Below are 14,208 nucleotides of genomic sequence, written 5' to 3'. Positions count from 1 at the left end.
TCTAGAACTTTTCATCTTGCAAAATTGAAACTCTGTATTGAGCAGCAACTCTCCTTTTCCCCTCCCCAGGTCCCTGACAATCACTATTCCATTTTATTTTTCCAAGTGATAACTACTTAAAATACCTCATACAAATGGAATTATGTAGTATGTCTTTTTGTGACTGGTTTATTTCACTTGGTGTAATGTCTTCAAAATTCATCCATGTTGTAGAATATGACAAGAACTTCACAGTTTTTTTTAATTGAATTTATTGGGGTGACATTGGTTAATAAAACCATACTGGTTTCAAGTGTACAACTCAACAATGCATCACCTGCATACTGTATCACGTACTCACTACCTGAAGTCACATTTTTTCCTGTCCCCATTTATTTAGCTTTTGCCCACTTATACGTCTCCCCATTCCCCTTTCTTTCTGGCTATCACCATAATGTAGTCCATATCTATTTGTCATCAGCCTCCAAACACCCTTCCCCTCTGACAGCTGTCAGTCTGTTCCATGTGTGCTTCTGTTTTTCTTTTTTGTTGTTGTTGTTGTTAAATTATTTTGTTGATTATATTCCAGATATAGAGGAGATCACATGGTATTTGTCTTTCTTTGATGGGCTTATTTCACTTAGCATAATGATTTCCAGGTCTGTTCATGCTGTTGGAAAAGGTAAGATTTTCTTCTTTTTTTACAGCCAAGTAGTATTCCATTGTGTAAATGTACCACCACTTTTTTATCTATTCATCTACTGTTTCCAGGTCTTGGCTATTATAAATAATGCTGCAATGAACATAAGGGTGCAAGTATTCTTTTGAATTAGTGTTTTTGGTTCCTATATGTTTGGCTGAATCTATAACTGACAGGACCATTTTATCCATAGTACTCGCCATAGCAATGATTTTTATCCAGTGTGCTTCAAGAATTTTTAAAACATGCAATACCTGACTATTTAGTCAGGGGCACTGACCTCTTTTCCCTTAGATTGTCAAATAAAAAAAAATGACAACAGCCAACACAATAGTAGTCATCCAGTGTGAATGAATAAAAATTATACCTATTTTTTGTCAGATCAGCAAAAAATATTTTTTTTGGTGTGCTGCAGAATTTTAGTAAATAGTTTATATATGCCATGAGATGAAAAAAGTTGAAAATTGCTGAACTATAGAATACTATAGACTCCACGGCAAAGCCTAGGAGCTTTGGTGGAGGGTCATCTATTAAAAATGTTTTATATTTGAATATATAACCTCCACTTTACAAAAAGTAAACTGCAAAATTTTATGTATTTCCTAGGATGTAGAAACTGAACTCCTAGTCCCCTTGATTCTCTCTTTTCCACAGTTCTGAATCCCATAGGATGACCACCCAGCATTTCTGGTCCCAGTGGCAAATCTGCTCCTAATGTGGATGCTGCTGGGGAGCAAGATATTCCAACAGTCAAATGGATGCTTAAACTATCATAGTCTGAGCCATTGCAACCTATTCTTTGGACTCCCTCAGGCTGATTCCTTGTGCATCAGGCCACCTTCTGATGCTCCTGTGGCTCTGCAAAGAGAATGCAGCATTTCTTTGAGTATTTCTGGTCTTTGTTACGGTGGTTTCTCTGACCAACACACACACACACACATACACATATACACATGCACATACATATATACATATAATACACATATATACACATGGTACACACATATATGTATATGCATATATACATATATATAATCAAATATATACATAAAATACATATTTATTCTCTGTGGCCATAAATTTCACACTGTAAATTAAGTTGGTAATATAGTTACTAAAAAGGGAGAATGAAGATTATTCTGGCCCATCTTGTCATCCATAGCCTTAGTTTTGAACTGTTCTACTTAATTTAGGGCTCATGAAGCCTTGCTTAATTTTTTTTTTCTGAACTTCTAAGTTCTAGCCCACTACTGTTATCCCACTGTTAACTTTACTTGTTCTCTGACATCATGCAAGGTCCATCTTACCAGCTGGACCTTGACTTCTCTTTCTGTACCTTTAGCTATGTTACTTTAGCTATGGACCCCGTGGGTAAGGCCCAGTTCTTAGGGCTCTTGGGCCACAATGATGTTCCTGTGTTTTGTGCTCACTGCATACCCAGCTGGTACCTACACAGCTTTTTGCACATAAAATTCCATGATTCTAAATCTAGTACATGCTTACAGATATGGGATATTTAAAGACTGTTTTAAACAAAGCAAACAACAGAACAATGCCTTATAAACCAATATTTAATGAAAATGAGGGCATTATGAGATATTTTATTTTATTGGTTGGCAATTATACTTAATGTTTCATTAAATTACTGTGACATTCTTGATTTTATTGTTCCCCCAGGAAATCCTTCTCTATCTTAAATAAAGTGTATTTTATCTATTGAGTGCATTTGGTACCTCTGCCCTGCACAATTACAACATAGTAAACAAAGAACTATGTGGCCTTTTAACTATAGAGGATTATCTTCCTAGGAAAAACAGTGTGTAATTCTTTCCCTTTAGGATCAAAAGGAGTCTTATGACACCTATGGTGAGATGGCTGAATCTTCTTGGCTCAAGTCTTCTCATTTCTGTTCTGTTGTGTTAATTTGGATAACTATAAAAAGATTGAAATCCATTTCTCTGATAGGGACCCTAAAGAACTCACTTCATAGGACCTACCCCAGCTTGGCTTTATATTTTCTGCATTTTTCCTCTATTGCTATTCAGAAGAGATATGGGTAAAAATATGTTTGTGTGTGTGTGAAAAGTATCTCAGCCCTGGCTGGTGTGGCTCAGTGGATTGAGTGCCAGGCTGCAAACCAAACGGTCACTGGTTCGATTCCTGGTCAGGGCATATACCTGAGTTGTGGGCCAGGTCCCCAGTTGTGGGTGTGTGAGAGGCAACCAATCAATGTATCTCTCACACATTGATGTTACTCTCCCTCTCTTTCTCCTTCCTTCCCCTCTCTCTAAAAATAAATAAATAAAATCTTTAAGAAAAAAGAAAACTATTTCCATTACTATGAGTTTTAGTATTCAGAATCACTCAACTATACTCATCTAAGATTATGACAGCTCTAATTGGTACACATTCTCTATATATACATATACAGTCTATCAATTGAATGCTATTTAGCACTTCTGATGTGAAAGGTACTGGGGAATCTTAAATCTCTTGTAGAACCAAAGTATGTTATAAACCAACCAATTAACAAACTAACTGTACAAAGGTACAATATGGGAGATACAAAGAGGACTCTATAATAGAGTCTTCTTTGCTAAAACCTAATAGGTGTTCTGGTTAAAGGCCAAATTGATACAACAATAATTCATAAAAATATTATATAAATTATTAACAAAGTAATACATTATATAACATTTTATAATTGAAAGGTTTTTATTCAAATATTTATAATCCATAGTTTGTTATATAAATGGTATTTATTATTTTTTATACAATAGGTAAAGTGCCACATGTTAACCATTCTTCAAGATTAACTATTTTACATTAAATCTATTTAAAAAATACTATCTAAATCTCTCTACAAAATGTATAAAATTCTAACATACCTGTGGGAACATGTCATAATTTATCTCCAGGCACAAGACTAGTCTATCACCACTCTTCTCCATCCTCATCCTTATTCCCAGTCCCTATTTTCTGTGAGATAGGACAGGTAACAGAAGTATAAATGGGACATAACTGGGATAATCTTCTGGTCAGCTTTTATTACTACATGTCAGCTACCCTTGGTCATTAGAGCGACATTCATATATTTCTTTTTACCACTTTTACTCAGTATACCTCACAAAATTTCATGTGCTATGTCCAAATTGCTACAAGTACATTCCTAACATTTCAGGCATGCCTCAAATATAGGTTAATTTTTTATGTTCTTTTTGGCAATAGGTCTTACATTTGCTGAGAATTAGGTGAGGATTGTCAGGGCAGGAAGCTGATCTAAGTGCTTTGTTTTAAGCCATTGGCTGAAAACATTTGGTTTAAACCGCAAATGTCCTGGACTGACCTTCAGCAGATCAGAGTGTGGGAGCTCATCTTAGTTGTCCACAACCTCCCACCTGCATTCTTATCTGCACCTTTCTCACTTGTTAGTGGGTACATATTTGTGGGGGTGGGGCTGAGGGCTAGAGGCTTTCACTTTTTATTCTACGAACTTCTGTATTGCCTGAATTTGCACATATTTACCTTTTGAAGAGGAGTGATTTTCTACTTTCTTCCACCTGCTTTTTTCAAATACATGCATTTCTTAAATTTAATTGTAAATATAACATGTTCACCATAGTGCAGTCCCTGCCCCATGGTCACCAATACTCAGTTCTTATTCCTCTCTGCTTCCCCAACCTTTTTCTTTCCTTCTTTATCATCTTTTCCTTTTTCTCTATTTTCACAAAACTTCAGTTTTGTCTTTCCTTTATTTTTTCTTCCTTAGCATAGATTTTTCTCAGCTGCACCCTCTGTAGGAACTGTTTTAGAGATTTGTCAAAGGTTCTCATTTGTAATTATATCCACATTTGGTTGCTATGACAGATGTTCCTTTAGGCTGTGGTTCCAAGAAATTAGTCCAGTGTGACCACTGCACTGAGTGACATATTTCTCCACTTCCTATATTTTCTCCACTCACATATTTTGAAAAGAAATTACGAAAACCACATGCTCTTCTTCCTCCATGTTCTTTTTCCTCCTGGCTGGTATACCAGGTGTTTTTAAGCAAAACTTTCTCCAAAGTGAAAGGAAATCATTGCTAGAGGACACAAAGAGTTACCTAAAAAGCACACTAGTTGCTAGGTGTGTGCAGAATCTGATTAGATTTGAGAAGAGGTGTAGGAAGAATTCTTGTATTTTAGAAACTGAGGTGGCTTCCTGGCCTAACTTGAAAAACATGATATTATATTAAAAAAATAAACTCCAACAAAATCTAGTTAGGAATATAGGCTAGTTGTTACTAAAAGTGTCAGATCTTGAAGATGGCAGCGAGATAGGTGGGAGTGGAGTCCACTTCCCCTCCGCACCAGTGAAATGCCTACCTGATACGAGGAACAGAGCGAATAGCCAATGGTATTCCAGCATATATGAAGATTGGAGACCAAAGATAGAGGACATTGAAAGGTCAGATGGTAAGAAGAGTGCTTAAGGACAATATGGTCCCTGGGACCAGCCCGGGGACTAGGGAGGCTGAAGCCCCCGGCTGGGGTGCAGGGTCTGCTGCAGGATTCTTGGGAGAGAGGCAGGCTGCTCTGTGTGAGAGGCCAGGTGCTTGTCTGGACCAGGGGGGCTTGAATAGGAGGAATTTCTCAAAAAGAAAAAGGGAAAATAGAGGAACTCAGCAGCTGTTCAGAGAACTCTCCGCAGCAGCCATGGCCTCTTGCGCCCCTACCCCCTCAGCCCTCGGACTGTGAACACCAGATAAACAGTCCTAGTACACACCTGAAGCCAGGTTGACACATACCCATATCAGCGGACGGGGCACCCACACCTGAAACCACAGGTGGGCCCTCACACCAATCAGCGGCCTGGGCGCCCGAAACTGAAACCCTGGGTGGGTGTGCACCCTGATCAGTGCCCTGGCTGCCCAGGCGCACAGACCCAAAGCCGGGGATCAGTAAAATTAACACCAAAGTTTGTTTGTGAGATGGAGTTGTGGATTCAAGTTTGATTTGTGTGTTCCCAGTTTGCCTGGATTTTTCTGTTCATTGTAATGGGACTGTGGTACTTCCAGTCTGACAGAGGCTATCCTGTGTTGGCTCCTAGGGGGAGGCCTATGGATAGAATTGTTGTGGACTGGAATAGGAAAAGCCGTTCTCCAATGAGTAAGTAGGATTCGGATTTTTACTGCAACACTGTTTGGCCTATGTATGCTTTGGTCTGTGGGGAAAGATGGCCCAACTATGGTCCCATAGATTGCAAAACTTTCATGGAGTTGGAACTGTATTGCCTATGGTTTGGGAAGTGGGATGAGACTGTATATTTCCAGGTATCCAGGTCACTGCATGATAGCATGTTTTCAAGGTCTAAACTTCAGACAGCTGCAGGATGTACTTGCAAATCTAGGGACTTTTAGAGGAAGATAAATGCCCATGGTAAAGGAAAAGCTGGACCTATACTCCATAAGGGGCCTTGAAATTCCTCTTCTGGAAAAGGACAGTGAATCCCAACACAGGGTAACAATGTTTCTGTTACTTTATTCATGTGCTTGTAAAGCTAGGGACATTTAGCTGCCAGATACTGAGTTTGAATATGGTCCTTCCCAGTGTGGAAAAGAACAAGGATTAAAAGTGGATTGTGGTTGAATCTGAAGGAGTAGAGGTATATAGAAAGTTTGTGAATGTTGTAGAAGGTCTGTGGAAAGTTGTAAAGGCTGTAAGAGGTTGTGACAGTTTTAAACCTTGAGGAAAGGAAACCTCAGCTCTTAGGTGTGATTATTCTTTATTTCTTGTTTTCTGATCTTATGGGGACATGGTTTGAACTTTGCTGTTTTGGGTACATCCTCTGCCCAAAACAGCAGAATCCTCTGCCTCTGCTTTTTGGCCAATAAGACCTAAGAAAGGTCATCTATAACCAGTTGGGGAGAATACCTTTGCCATGTGGGACCCAGAAAGGGTCATGTGGGGCTGATGAGTATACCAGCCTGAGGCAAGAAAGCATGTCTCTGCCAAGTGACTGGGCAGTGAGAGGGCACATCTCTGCCAGGAGAGCAGTGGATCCACTGGGGGGAAGAGGCTATCTCTACCATTAAAGTGAGGGGCCATGGAATGCTGATGAGTATGCCTGCTGGGAGTGAGAAGGCAGGTCTCTGCCAGGAGATGAGTGGATGCACTGGTGGGTGAAATACTGCCTCTGTTGGTGAGACTTTGGGCTATGTAGGACATAGGAAAGCTCAGCTGTGTAACTGGTCAGTGGGACCAGTGGGAAATGAGACAAGGTTCCAAGGTTCCAAACCAAGGTTCCAAACCAAGGTTCCAAGGTTTTAGTTACCCTTCTTTTGGAACTCTGTCTTTTCTTGAAATTTTGCTGTTTGTGCTCTGAAAGGACATTGAGGATTCCCAGGAAGAGTTAAAACCACACAATATGTGGTAAAGTGAACAAGGGAAAGCATAAGGCATAGGAATGTAATTTTAGTGGATCTGAATAGTTAAGAAGATTTGTAACAGGTGTACAGAAGGTTGTAGAAGTTTGTGAAAGTTTTGGAAAGAAATTATATGGTTTTAGCAATATAAGGTATAAGGCATGGAGATGCAATCTTGGTGAATATTAGGACAAAGATTTTCCTTCATGCTTTGTATTTTCCTACCTACCTGATCCCTCCAGAATTTGGCATTCTGACGGAGTGAGTGATGACATAGGTTTCTTTGCATAAAACCAATAAGCCCAGTTGTTAATGGTGGTTTTGTCAACCAAGACTTTGACTGGAATGTCATGCCTAAAGGTGGCATACCTGGATTCTGGCTGTTACCAGAAAGCCTGGAGAAATTGGGATTGACTTTTGAAGCTAGTGAAAGTCCACAAAAAAAAGCCTGGTACCTTGGTTGGTTGTGTGGTTCATGGCAGTCTCTCCAGGAAAGGAATGAAGGTTGCTTCCTGAAAGATGGCTAGAAGGAACATTAAAGGCACAATGGAAACCTCAAGGACTTGAGAGAAGCAGGTGCTACAGGCAAGGCCAGATGGCAGGTGTATAGCTCAGCTTCTGTGCCCTGAAGGGCAGACTGAAGAGTCAACATAAAGGTTCCTTGTGTGAGTTACAGCAAAGCAGACTTAAAAATCATATGTAATCAATTGTTGCTCTTGTGTTTATGCAAACAAGCAAAAATTAAAATTGGACTTAATGCAGTCCCTTTAATGACAATAAAGGCAATCCTAAGAACAAAAATTGTGGTTCAAGGAAAGCACAATGCTCAGTGGTAGACAGTGGATTAGTGCAGCTGTCTGCAAAGTTTGTTTTCATTTGGAATTTGAAAGTAGTTTGTGATATTATGAAAGATGCTGAATTCATAAGCAAGAAGGATGTGCCAAATTGCCACTGTTAAATGTCATGCCAGCAAAGGCCTTACAACTGGATGTCTTTCCAGAAGACAGTCTTGCAAACTCAGAGACTGATTTGTGGGTTGTTGTGTGAATTAACATGTACGTTCTTCCTTCTATTTTCATAGGGCATAAGCCTATGATTTCATTACCTGAGTGATAGTTTACACAATATAGACTTCACTCAAGAAGCCCATCTGCATCGCCGCCTCCTGAGATTCAGCAGTTTGGCTGAACTAAGCGGTTGGTTTGGTGAAATATGGGGCAGTCTGTGGGCTCCACTTTAAAACTGGTTTCCTTTTCTGTCCTAATGGTTTGGGCAGAAAGGGCCCAGAGGTCTAAAAGGTGGGAATCCCATCAGCTTTAGGGAAGATGTGTTGTCAACAGCACATCATATAAACCAGCCCATTTTTTGGTTAGCTGCTGTTCAGGGCCTGGAGTCTTCCAGGTCTTTCATCTGTCTCTGGGTGTGGTTATAACAAACGGCACTAATTGGATCTTAGCTATCTATTTCCCTGAGTCATTTAAGCTATTTACCCTCTGGTTGGGGAGAAATGTAAACAATTAGGGAGGATAGGATTTTGCAATTTACTAGATGACTGTAAACCGCTTGGCCAATTAACAATCTACTTAGTTTTCCTATTCCACTTGTTCTGGCTTACTGGATTGTCCCATATTTCTTTATACAACTGATACAATGACAAGAATAAATCTCAAAAATATTTTCCTGACCAAATAAGCCAAGAGAGTACATACTGTGTGATTCCATTTATAGAAAATTCTAGAAAATTCAAACCTAATCTATTCTATTTGTCCTCCCCCCACCCCTTTTTTTAAGTTTTGGGCATTCCCTTCTCCAATGGCCCTCCTCCTTGCAATAGGCACATTGATTGGCACCAAATGGGCCTCTCCTGCTTCCTTTGGGGTCCTGCTTCCTTCCTCCTTTGGCCTTGCCACTTTGTTTCTAAGAATACCATGGCCTACTTTACCTTCCTCGCTTTCCGGGAATTGTAAACTTTAAAGGCTATGGCTACCAGCTGAGAGGGATTCATTCCCAAGGGACCATCTAACTTCTGGAGTTCCCTTCGAATAACTGGAGCACTTTGCCCAATAAAAGTCATTTTTACCATCCACGCATTCTCTGTGCCTGTGGATCAGCATCATTGTGCTTCCTATACGCCAGATAGATCCTCTCTAAAAATACAGAAGGGGCCTCATCTGGTCTTTGTTGAACAGCCAGTATCATATTTTTTGTTTGGGGGCCCCTTTTTAAGCCCTTCCAGTACACACTTTCTGTTATGTTCCAGAAAATCTAAACCCCCATAATTTGGGTTTCAGTTTGGCTGTCAAGGGAATTGCCTCAGCTGGTGTTGGGGGTCCCATCAGGATTCTCTTGGTGGAGATGCTGGCCTCTTCATTAGCCCTATTTATAACCAGCTGTCTCTCATCTACATTAATGGGATATTTAGGAGGGCCTGTATATATGCCCACTTTGGATGATGAGTGGCAAAAATGGAGATGATAAGATCTGCAATTCTCTGAGGATCATCTCTATATGAGGGATTAGAATTTTTTCAATTCAGTAAGTCTGAAGTGGAGAATGGAGTATGGGTCCAATAGTAGCCAGCAGGCTGGCCATGCTGATTTACTCCACCTAGAGGATATTGCCTCAAAGGAAATTGCCTTGCTCCAGGTATGGATGCTCCCTGGCCAAATTAGGTGCCCTGAATGGTCTTTGAGGGGGAGACCCGTCCCTCGTCATACAGAGTGGAGCCATTGGCTCTGTGGTGCCTACTTCAGGGGGAGCTTGTGAAGGGGGTGGGGGTGAGAAAGCTCCTCCTGCCACCCACCCTGTGTCCTCTGGGTGCAGAACATTGATGAGGTTTATCTCATTCTCCCTTTCTTCCTTATATCTTACTATTGGGAAGAGGTTTGGGGGCCTCCTTCCTTTTCTGTACCATCAAGCAATTCTCTGTCCCTGGTGAAACCCTGTTATGCGACAACATAAATGCATTGACATAATGGATTTCATCCCATCTGTCTAACTATTGGCAGTACTGTTTCAATTGCATGATGGCACAATAACTTAGGGAGCTATGCATGGGCCACTTTTCCTCACAATTCAAAACATGAATAGGCCACACAGTATTCTAATAGTTAATTAATACCTCCTTGAACATTGGACAATAGCAGTACCTACTTCAGTCTGCCAATATCCTACCCAGTGGGCTCCCTCTAGGAGCCAGCACAGAACTGCCCTTATTGGCCTGGATGTACAGGCCAAAAACTATAACCTGAAAAATCCAAGAAACCTGTGAACATATAAATAAAACTGGTACCCATGACCCCATTATTCCAAAGAGTATTCTTGCAGCCTGTCAAGGCCAGGCAAGTTCACTTGGGATTGGGGCAGGCGAAGAAAATGCATAGAACCATAGGAATGCCAGACATGCCTTTATTCAAGGGTGGGGTGATCCACGCTCGCTGCAAGCCAAGTCTCACACATTGGGAAGCAAGTCCCTTATATACTAAATGTACACAAAGCTGGCAGGGTGCCAAAACATTGTATAACACAGCACGATTCCATGCATGCGGGACCACTCAAGGTTATGGGAATACAGTTTATCCGACCCCATTCCAAGGTTATGGGGACACCGCTTAGTTTAGTTACCCAGACATCTGGGTAAGGGAGCCAGATTGACTTCATTTACCCTACAAGTATTCACAAGCAAACCTTCTGCCAACCAATTTCACAAACCGTGGTTCTCACATAATGGCTTTCTCAAAGCAGTCCTCACCTGGACCTCATTTCAAGGCCTTTTCCCAGACCCATTTCCTTTCATCAGCCAGGTGTGTTTAGGGGGCCCACACCTCAAGTGGGCATTCTGAAAACTCCCAGAGTCTGGGAAACCCACAGTTCCACTCTTGGGGCACCCAGCCACAGGCAGTTAGGATCCCACCAGAGTTGCCATTGCTGCTACAGAACAGCAATTGGGGTCCTGCTGCCCACCACCACCCTCTAAGCAAAATTCCAGAGTGTAGGGTAAACAGAGGCAGTCTGGCTTCTTCACCCAGGTATGGGGGCAACTAAGGGAAGCAGTTTCCCATGACCTTGAAAATGGGCCTGATAAGTAGTGTTCTTATAGCCATAAGACTGGGTCCAATAAAGAGTTCCCATAGCCTCGAGTGGGCTCACATGTGTCTTATGAAGCTCTGCTACATAATTCTGTTGGCACCCTGCCGGCTTCGTCTATAATCTAGTATTTAATGGGGCAGGGGCTCCCTGCTGGGTGCCACACTGGGTGATGAGAAACATGCAGTGTGCCACACTGGGGGACAGGTGACATGCAGAGACATGCAGAGAGACACACAGCTTGCAGCATGCCTGGATCGTCTACCCTTGAATAAAGGCATGTCAGACATTCCAACGGCTCTGTGAATATTCTTCCATCTGCTTGAATCTCATGAATCTGTCAGGCCTTGAATGGTCACAAGACACAGAGGTGAAGGTTTGGTGATAGAGGGAAGGAGTGGTTATTCAAAAGCTTCACAATTTTGGAATTAACAGCTTTCCACATTCATTAGTCACTTAGGCCTATCAATTAAAGCTGAATTCTTTAACTCTTTAGGTACAGCTTTTATCACTTAAGCCTATCAATTAAGGTTAAACTCTTTAACACCTGAGTTCTCCTATCATTCCCCCCCCCCAATTTGTTTTATTTATCTTATTTCTACAGGGTTTACAAACTAAAACAATATACAAAAGCTACACAATTTTGGAAGAATGGCAGTATTCTGCCTCACAGCCTATTCCCTCTAGAACACCCAAAGAATAAACCTTCCAACCTCTGCCAGGATAGCCCAATCCTGGGCTTTGCGCAGAGTTCCTTCCGATCCAAAATACTGTCCACTGGGAAGTGCAGGCAGCTGCAGCATGACCATCCAGGCATCCTTGAGGAAGAAGAGATCCAGCAAGTGAGCCCAAGAGGCCAAGCCAGTTCGAGAACCTCCAAGCCACAGAGCTGGACCTCTTTTATTTCAAATCTTCTAGCCCATAATTCCATGCACTCTGGAGGCATTCAGCTTCTCAGTCAGTACCATCCTAGATTGTTTACTATTGCCTCCTGCTATGGCTCCTCCCTACTCCTTCCTAGGAATCTGATCAGATCTCTGAATCACCACCAACCAGATCTAACTATATGAGTTATACAATTACACTAAGAATAAATTTTATGTGTTAATAACTTAACTTTCTCTCTTATCTCGTTTTAATATTGGGGTATTTATGTTTCCATAAATCAGGCTTAAAAAAATAATACCAATTTAGTAGGAGACTGGAGTGCAGTTTTTATTGGCACTGATACTTACTGTGCTATAGAAAAAATCCAAAACCTGGAATCTGACTTTAGAGTCTGAGCTCTCCCTCATTTTTTCACCTTGGAAAAATCATTTCACACCATTCCTCATCTATAGTATGAGGATCATTTCCATCCCACAGTGTTCTTATGAAGATTAAATGACATAAACATAGAGTAGCTGTTCTACAAAGACAAAATTGGGTTTAAGGGAGACACAAAAAATCAGGTTTAAAAGGGACCTTGAGCATGGTGAGGAACTGGACAACTTCAAAGACAGTGGGGAGGTGCTTTACATGGAGTTTAAGGTAAGCATTTACTAGTCAAGGGGCCCAAGAACTATGTGGAGTGCAGGACCAATAAAATGGCACAGGTCTGATTAAGATAGTATAAAGTATACAAAACAAAGGGGAGTCACTTATGTCAACTAAAATGGCTGTCAATCAGCCATGACACTTTGGTTCAAGAGGAAAATTACCTAAGTCAGAGTAAACACATCTGGCAGGAGAAACACTTAGGATATCTGCACACGTGGTCAGAATAGCCATGTCTGCAGAGCGGGACCACCCACAGATATGCTTCTGGGGAAATTCCCCAGTTGCCAGCAGGTGTGTCAAGCAGAACAGCCAGCCATGTACCACCCATAGGCTGCTGGGAAAATTCCACACTTGGCATCAGGGGTGCCAAGACATTTATTGAAAAGACCCAGAAGGGTGGAGTACTCCACTTTCAAGGTATAAGTAAGACAGGTTCCAGATCACTGGCTGAGACAGTCAAGCTCCACACACCACAGTACTTCTCCATGCCACACTGATCTCCCTTGGCATCAGCTGCTCTAGGCTCTGCCCTGCTGCCCACTTGGCTCCAGAGATCCTTCTTTGCAGACATTGACAACTCTTTTGCCCACCCTGCTGTCTCCCAGACCTGCAGACTGAGACACTGGGACTCAGGTTCGATATCCTCCATTGATTGCTGTGTGTGTATGTTATTATGTCTCTTAGATTGTTATAGTGTGAGTAGGATATTAATGTATATTAATGTTCTACTCTGAGTGAATTTGCATTCAATAAAAGCTAAGTAAATAGCAGAGTTACTGTGTATGATTCCTTGGTGCCTGGCTGACTTATAGGAAAGACTATATCACAGACATTCACCCATGACGGGTAGGCCTCAAATACCTTTCCCAAAATCCTATTTCCAAAGCCCAGACTTCCCCACCTGGGTGAACTGAACCCCAGGGCATATTGTGATTTTTGACCTTGCTTCAATTCTCCCAATACTATAACTTTGGAGAGACCATTCCTTCATCTTTGTATCCTTCTTATAGCTGCTCATTGATAAGTACTTAATGTTTGGTATTAGACAAGGTCCTTATTACAGAGGCTGGACATCAGGACAGTGTCAGGTTAGCTGAATAACAGCAACAGATAACTTAAAGCCCATTTAAGTTCTTCCTTCTCTCTGAAGGAAAAAGCAGTAGTGTGATTTTTTTGTGTGTGGTTTTTTTTTTTTGGTAAAAGAAAATTTTAAATAGAATTGGTGAGATCATGTGGTATTATTTGTCTTTCACCGCCTGCCTTATTTCACTTAGCATAAGGCTGTCTAGTTCCATCCAGGGGGAAAGTAGAGACAACTGTGCTTGAACAACAATAAAAAAAGAAAAAAGAAAAAAGAATTGGTCCACTAGCCTGCAAAGATAGAGTTCCAAGTTTGGGCTGGGGACAATAGTTAAACTCATTTTGGTTGTGCTCTGGCTTGAGTTGTTGGCTGGAGCCCTGGCTTTGGTCCCAACACGAGTGCCAGTCCCACCCACCCGGG

The sequence above is a fragment of the Desmodus rotundus genome, chromosome 13, assembly GCF_022682495.2.
Source record: "Desmodus rotundus isolate HL8 chromosome 13, HLdesRot8A.1, whole genome shotgun sequence".
Lineage (NCBI taxonomy): Eukaryota > Metazoa > Chordata > Mammalia > Chiroptera > Phyllostomidae > Desmodus > Desmodus rotundus.
This window is presented reverse-complemented; position numbering follows the sequence as displayed.